Genomic DNA, 8,451 nt, shown 5'->3' with positions numbered 1-8,451 from the left:
GTTTGTACAATGGAAACTCTAATAATAATAGAGCTTCTCAGCTAGGTGCCTGTAGCACAGTGGTTGCAGCGCCAGCCATATACACCGAGCCTGGTGGGTTCAAACCAGCCTGGGCCTGTTAAGCAACAATGCCAACTGCAACAAAAGAATAGCCGGATGTTGTGGTGGGCACCAGTAGTCCCAGTTACTTGGGAGTCTGAGGCAAGAGAATCACTTCAGCCCAACATTTTGATGTTGCTGTGAGCTGTGATGCCACGGCACTCTACCGAGGGTGACATAGTGAAACTCTATCTCAAAAATATAAAAAATAATAATAGAGCTTCCCTCCCATGACTAAATGAGACATGCATAGGGAGGTACCTTTCAAATGTGCTTCTCTGTCAAGGGCGAGGCTGAGCTTACTTCATTTGAATAACCCCCACCTTGTCTCTTGACCCCTCAGAGTGGGCAGCTTCCAAAGTTTTGTTGTTGTTGTTTTCTTACTAAAGATAGGTAAGCTGAGTCCAAAATAAGAAAGTGATAGGAGATGAAAGCTCCAGAATGAATGAGAAGTCATTCATTCAGGTTGAGAACCGCTGTCTAGATCTTTTTCCCAGCCCATGACCTGAGCTTGCCCAGGGCCAGCTGGAGCCCCTGGTGCTGCAATGTGTTATCAACTCAGGTGCTTCTAATTCCTCATTGTCTCTCCTATTTGTCAGCTGGCTCACTTCAGCCCTCTTTTTATTAACCAAGGAACACCTTTCACCAGAAAGCAGAAGCCCCAATTCCAACAGGGGCTACAGGGGCCCAGGTAGGTCATGAAATGTGTGAGGCAGCCAGGTGTGCGATGACAGGGAATGGTGGGACGTGGCATCTAAATCCCAGACACCCAGTCTGGGTGGGTTGCTGGTACTCAGGCTCCCTTCATGGCCATCAGCCCTGGGTTTGCCCAGATTTTCCAGTTTTCCAAAGAAATACCAAATTTGACTTTTAGATGAAATTTCCTAACTTTTATTGTTTTTTTTTTTTTTTTTTTGTAGAGACAGAGTCTCACTTTATGGCCCTAGGTAGAGTGCCATGGCCTCACACAGCTCACAGCAACCTCCAACTCCTGGGCTTAAGCGATTCTCTTGCCTCAGCCTCCCAAGTAGCTGGGACTACAGGCGCCCGCCACAACGCCCGGCTAGAAATTTCCTAACTTTTAAAATATTGCAAGTCAAACAAAACACGGCTATAGGCTAAGTTCAATTCGCAGGTAGCCCTGAACATAAGTTTCCTCTTTTGTAATAACTCTTGATATGGCAGAAAGCACTCTGAACTAAAACTTTCTAGTTCTGGTTATGCCAGTAATGAACAATGCTACCTTGAGTAACATCCCCTCTCTGGGTCTCAGTTTCCTCCTCTGTACAGTGAAGAGCCTATTAAATGATCCCCAAGGCCTTTTTAACTTGGTAAATCTGTGGTTCTATGGCTTCTAAATGGTGGGGAAATCCTGTTTAATTGTCTGGTGAATGAGAATTACCATAAATATACACTGTACAGGGATTACCACATTTCAATGAACTAGAATACAATAAACCTTTGGTTAACTGAAATTCTCCAGGGCTAACTGGAAACCCCCCCTTTTAATCAAGGATATTGTTGAAAGACTTTCTAAAGTACCAGAGTTCAGTTTCCTGCCTTTCTAAGCACAGAAGATGCAGTAATACTGGCCAGGGGAACTGATGAGTCAAAGTCTGGTGATGGCTCTGCCACCTGGGCTGAAGGAAGCTCCCAGGGGGGCTGGGAGATCCTCTCAGGCTGCTCCCAGCCAGGCTGTGCTCACACGGCAGCAGCATCTATAAATAAATCAAGAACCACCTGGCTGGTGCCGTAAGATGACTATACTGAGGACCTCAGCAGCCTCTTTGCAGGACTTGGACCCCCGGTTCAACATCATAAGTTGATAAATAGTTGAAAACTGGCACTGCCTGGCATGTGTATTAAGGTTGGCTGCCATGACACAGCCATGAGCTCCTTCCCACTGAAAAGAGCCAGAGCTTTGGAGTTCAGTAGAGTTTGGTTCCTAGTTGTAAGACTTTAGGCGTGTGCCATAGCCTTTCTGAGTCTTAGTTTCCCCCTCTATAACTTGGAGACAACAATATGCTCTCATAGAGTTGTTATGAAGGCTAAATAAAGCAATGTATGCTAAATGGCTGATATGTATTTGGGATTTAGTAAGTGCTGGGTAAATGGAAATCATTATTCCATTAGGAATTAACATCTTCGATCATATAAAATCCCATCTGATACTCTCCAGCTTTTTACTTAGTAAGGTTAGAAAGTCAATACCAGTCCCTTTCCACTTGGATAAACAGAATTAGAGCTCCCTTCCATTCCACCCTGTCATCCTGGAATAGAGATACCAGCCTTAAAATCAGAGCCAAGATCCTTGATGTTGCATTATTTGTACTAAGATTATAATTAATTCAGTCAGGAATCATCAATGAATGAAAAGTTTGAGAATGGAATATTCACAGCTTTAAAGTACCCCCTCGATCACTTATTAATCACAAAGGGAAAAAAAGCATTTAACTTCTCAGCAGAGAAAACCTGGCAGATACCTCCTTAACCGAATGATGGAAATTAACATTACCAGTTCTGGGACAAGTGGACATCATGTGGCTTCTGATACAATTTACCAAGGACACAGCATCATTTCTGTGAGATTCCTGCCAGCACAGGTCTAACCTGAATCTAACTGAGCACATATCAGACTAACCCAAATTGAGGAACATTCTACAAAACATCTGGCCTATACTCTTGAAAAATATCAGTGTCAGCTGGGCGCGTGTGGCTCGAGCGGCCAAGGTGCCAGCCATGTACACCTGAGCTGGAGGGTTCGAATCCAGCCCTGGGCCCGCCAAACAACAATGACGGCTGCAACCAAAAAATAGCCGGGCATTGTGGCGGTTGCCTATGGTCCCAGCTACTTGGGAGGAAGAGGCAGGAGAATCACTTGAGCCCAGGAGTTTGAGGTTGCTGTGAGCTGTGATGCTACGGCACTCTACCCAGGGTGACAGCTTGAGGCTCTGTCTCAAAAAATAAATAAAATAATAAAATAGAAGAAAAAAGAAGAAAAATATCAGTGTCATGAATGACAAAGAAAGGCCAAGGAACTGTTCTAAATTAAAATCTAAAGAGATAAGACAACTAAATGGAAGATAAGCTATGGATGGGATCCTGGACCAGGAAAAAAAAACAACTCTTTTTTTTTTTATTTCAGATTAATATGAGGGTACAAGTGATTAGGTTGCATTGTTTGTGTTTGTTAGGTAAGGTCCAATTGTAGTTGAGCCCTTCATCCCAGTGTGCCATATACCCTTACATTGTGCCCATTAGGTGAGAGCACACCAGTGCTCTTCCCTCTCCTCCCCTCTACTTCCCCTTTCTTTCCCCTCCCCCCTCGAATTAAACTGTTTGTCTCTTGTGTGGGGGGTGTAGTTGTTCATCTATTGGTTTCATATTAGTACCGAGTACATTGGATACTTGCTTTTCTATTCTTGTGATATTTTATTAAGAATGTTCTTCAACTCCATCCAGGTTAATACAAAAGATGTAAAGCCTCCATCTTTTTAATGGCTGAATAGTATTCCATAGTATACATATACCACAGTTTATTAATCCATTCATGGGGTGATGGGCACTTGGGTTGATTCCACATTTGGTGATTATAGATAGAGGAGCAATAAACATTCTAGTGCAAATGTCCTTATGGTAAAACGATTTTTTAAAAATCTCTATTAAGGAGCAGCACCTGTGGCCCAAGGAGTAGGGTGCCGGCCCCATATACAGGAGGTGGCAGGTTTAAGCCCAGCCTGGCCAAAACTGCAAAAAAAAAAACCAAAACAAAACTCTAGTAAAGGACATTATTAGGAGAATTGGATAAACTTTAATATAGATTATATTTTAAATAATAGTACTATATCGGTTTGGTGCCTATAGCTCAAGCGGCTAAGGCGCCACATACACCAGAGATGGCGGGTTTGAATCCAGCCCAGGTCCACCAAACAACAATGACAACTATAACCAAAAAATAGCTGAGTGTTGTGGTGGGTGCCTGTAGTCCCTGGTACTTGGGAGGCTGAGGCAAAAGGATCACTTAAGGGCAGCGCCTGTGGCTCAAAGGAGTAGGGCACTGGCCCCATATACCAGAAGTGGCGGGTTCAAACCCGGCCCTGGCCACAAAACTGCAAAAAATAAAAAAGAGGATTGCTTAAGCCCAAGAGTTTGAGGTTGCAGCGAGCTGTGACACCACGGCACTCTACCCAGGGTGACAGCTTGAGACTCTTGTCTCCAAAAGAAAAAAAAAAAAAAAGTACTATATCAATGTTAAATTTCTTGATTTATATAAAAGAATGTTATGTTCTTGAAAAACTGACACTGAAATATTTAATGGTAAAAAGGTATAATGTCTGCAACGTACTCTGAAATAGTTCTGAAAAAGAAAATGAGTGGATCTATACACACATCAGAAGGAGAGAATCTTAAAATATAGCAAAGTTTACATTTAATGAACCTAAGTGAAGAGTACACAGGATTTCTTTGTACTAGTCTTGCAACTTTTCAGAAAATTGAAATTATTTCAAAATAAAAAGTAAAAAAGAGAGCTGGGAGTGCCATGGACAGAGCCTCCTGTTGTCTGCCCTGCAGCGTGGTCAAGTAGAAAGAGCCCTGACTTGTAGACAGGGCTCAAACCCAAACTCCCAACAGCAAGACACTTCCATGCCTAGCCTTTTGTCTCCTTACCCCAAAGTATAAATAATATAACGCCTCTCTCTTAGGGCTGCTAAGAGGAGTCAATGTAGTAGTCTATGTAAAGAACTTGGCACCTGCCAAAAATTATTCACATGCTCTACAAGTATATGCTGCAAATGGCCCAGAAGTGATAACTACAAACAGGAGTCTTACTCTCACATAGCTGTATTCTAGTCAGAAGAAATGGAAAATAAATGACTAAACAGACATGTAATTAAAAACAGCTGTAAATCTTACGAGGGTAATAGAGTGTGGCAGTAGAGAGGGGGAGAGATGGAGGGCCCTACCGTGTACCCATATAATACAGTGGTCAGAGAAAGTCTTCCTGAGGAAATACCGCTTACACTGAGACTAAAGAACAAAGAGAAAGGAGTTGGCAGTCTAGGTGGGAGGAACAGCAGACACAAAGGGCCTGGGGTAGGCAAGAGCTTGGAGTTTGAAAGAAACTCTCTCCTCTGGTACATTCTGCTAGACTACCTTTTAACTGCTTGTACACTTCTTGAGGGAAGGGGCAGGGCAGCACCCAGCACGGGTTGGACATGTGGTGTTCAATGAGTAAACAAGCAAGTGGCTGACCTCTGGTTTCATTGTTTGCCCACAAGGAGATCTCCCCATTCCCTGCTCTTAGCCTCATGTGGTGGAAAGGAAGAAGGCTTCTGAACTGGCAGCTCTAGAGTTTTCCCCTCTGTGTGCAACTTGCTTAGATCACAGAGTTGGAAGGGATCCCAAAAATCCCATGTCCTCACGCTGCCTGTTAGGAAGAAGCAGAGGCCCAGGTCAGGACAGACTTGCTGAAACCCCCGGCCCTGATTGGGGGCCTGTGTCTAGCACTTTCCCCAGGCCCGCAGCCTGCCTTGTTTATTTGTTCAACAGGTTTGTTTCAGCCATGGCACAGCTTGTTCTGACTCTGGAACATTTGTGAGATGAGCCAATTTTTAAAATCAGAAAATAAATGGTTTGCTCTTGGAACTAAGGGGTGGGGCAGCCAGGGTGGGAGACAGGTTTCAAGCCAGCTCTGGGGCAGAATTTTGGCTTACCCTTTGCTGTGTTCCTGTCTCCTCCTGCCCTTGGGAACCACAGAGACTTCAATGGGATTTCCTGACTCCATTTCTTCAGGACTATGATATGGAAAGACTGGAACATTCAACTATACGATTTCTGGCTCTTATCTCTACTCTCATAAGTTCCATTCCAAAACCCTGGCTTCTACCTACTAAATTCAAGCCACAGCCTGATTCAGTTGGTTGGCCTGGGGATGGAGGTGTTGGGACTAGCACCTGGATTGTTCTGCCCATCTGCCCACCTCAGTCTTTCTTTGTCTCTGCGTGTGAACTCTTCCTTATCCTTCAAAACCCAGCTGTTACATCACCATCTCTAAAACCTTGAACTGACTCCCCAGATAGCCTGCTAGTTACTTTTAAAATTTTTACAAAGCCCAACCAGGATAAACAGGATAGCCAAAATGCTGAATTTCTTTGCTTTTATCTGACTGGATTATCTCATCTTGATCAGAAGTATTTATAGTTAGATAAATACTTGATTACCAGTAACTTGGAAATGAACAATTAATAAATTCTAATTTTTTTGGCCGACAAAATAATTTATTTAAACCTTAATTAAGAGGCCAGGTGCGGTGGCTCACGCCTGTAATCCTAACACTCTGAGAGCTGAGGCGGGTGGATAGCCGAGCTCATGGGTTCAAGTCCAGCCTGAGCAAGAGCGAGACCCTGTCTCTAAAAATAGCTGGGCATTGTGGTGGGCGCCTGTAGTCCCAGCTACTCAGAAGGCTGAGGCAAGAGAATCACTTGAGTCCAAGATTTGGGGGTTGCTGTGAGCTTTGATGCCACAGCATTCTACCAAGGGCAACAAAGTGAGACTCTGTCTCAATAAAATAAAATAAAATAAACCTTAATTAAGTTCAGGATGGTAGAGGGAGTGGGATAAGGATAGAAGATGTTTTTCAACCTTTTTAGTCTCATGGCACACTTGAGCCTATAGTTAAACTTCTGCGGCACACTTATGTTGATCAAAATAAAAGGGTAAAAAAAGAACTGTGCTTTGAACTTCTTTCAAAAACAATTTAATTAACAATCTTTTAAAAATTTTACAACACACCCAAGATCCTCTCACAGCACACCACACTGGTTGAAAATCACTGCTCCAAGGTCTTATCTGGCCTTTGATACCCACAGCTACCTCATTTCTCCAAAAGGCGTGGTACTGTGTAGTAGGTGCTCAGAAAGTATTCATTGAATGGATAAGCATGTGAGGAGGATTATTCTCTGGCCCCTGTGGTCGTCGAAGCCTCTGTCAACTCCAGTTGGATGTCCCATGAGAGCTAGGCTAGTTCAGGAGCTGTCTTAGCCTTAGGCTCTTTCTCCCTAACTGGGCAGCATGCCCATTTTTAGCATTCTTAGCACTAAGATTAGTGAGGTCTTGAGGATAGGGCTATGTGTCCGGAGCCCCTCCAAGGAGCAAGGGCAGCAGCCTGGATTCTGATGCCCATTCCAGCCCCCTCTGTCCCTTGGGTCAAGGCAGCTCCTCAAGAAGTGAAGTCTGGCCAGCTGTAGGAGGTTCTGTTCTCCTTCACTTCCAAGATTAGCTCAGACCTTAAAAATCACAGCCCAGTGCCTGCTCTTCTCGTGCCAAGGAAAACAGTAGATGTCAGAAGCCTCCTTAGGTATCTGGAAGAGAACAGCTCCTTCTGCTCCCTCCCTTCCTTGTATGAGGTCATTGAATTAGGATGACAAAGCAAACAGTGACATATGTTGGGACATGTTCCCAGACTGATTTCAGGATTTCTCCAGCTCCCCACCCCCACCTCCCTACCCTCAAAATGGCCGGCTCAGGTGTGGGCAATAAACTGAATTGGATTCAGTCCTTGGGATCCTGGGAAATAGAGGCTAAATAGGAGACATTCTCAGTGGTAGTAAAGAGGAGGTTCTGGACAGACCTTGGTAAAAGAGGGAATTGGGATGTTAGCACCAGCAGACATTTGCATGGTGTGTTCCAGGCTTCAACATGCTTCACATAGTCTGAGTTGAGGAGGGCAGGAATTCTTTTCTGACTTCCCAGATGAAGAAACAGGCTCATTTACAGTTAGTAGCTTCATCAGGGTTAAATGGCTTAAGAGTGACAGGACCAGACATGACATTAGTTTTGTGACTAATTAGTTTTGTTACATTTTCCTCCCTCAGTTGAACTTGTCATTGGTACACCTGCTTCATGCTTTTTGCTGTGTTGAATACCGCCACACGATTGTTTATTTTTTCCTTAAACTCACTTTAAAAGTTGGCCTCATTTTAAACAATACATGTGTAAGTATGAGTAAATATTTTAGTATATATTTACTACACACATAATATTTATATGTATTTATATGGATAGCTACTACAATTAAGCATTTTTATCCTCATCCCCCAAGTCAACTCTCACGACGCCAAGGGATACAAGTGCACACTTTGGAAAACTGTCTTACACCCTCCTTGAATTACTAAGGATGCATCATCTCCCTGAAGTGCTCATCTGGTAGGATCCCTCCCAGCTACCACTGTCTTTGTTAGGGCTATGCCTCAAGTTCACTGAATTACTGAATCATGGAGAATAAGAGCTAGATCATGGGATTCAACTCTTAAGGGACAGGACCTTAAACAACACACTCACCCACAGTCCTAA

Source organism: Nycticebus coucang, chromosome 4, assembly GCF_027406575.1.
Source record: "Nycticebus coucang isolate mNycCou1 chromosome 4, mNycCou1.pri, whole genome shotgun sequence".
Lineage (NCBI taxonomy): Eukaryota > Metazoa > Chordata > Mammalia > Primates > Lorisidae > Nycticebus > Nycticebus coucang.
The sequence above is the reverse complement of the archived record's forward strand: the minus strand, read 5'-3'. Positions refer to the sequence as shown.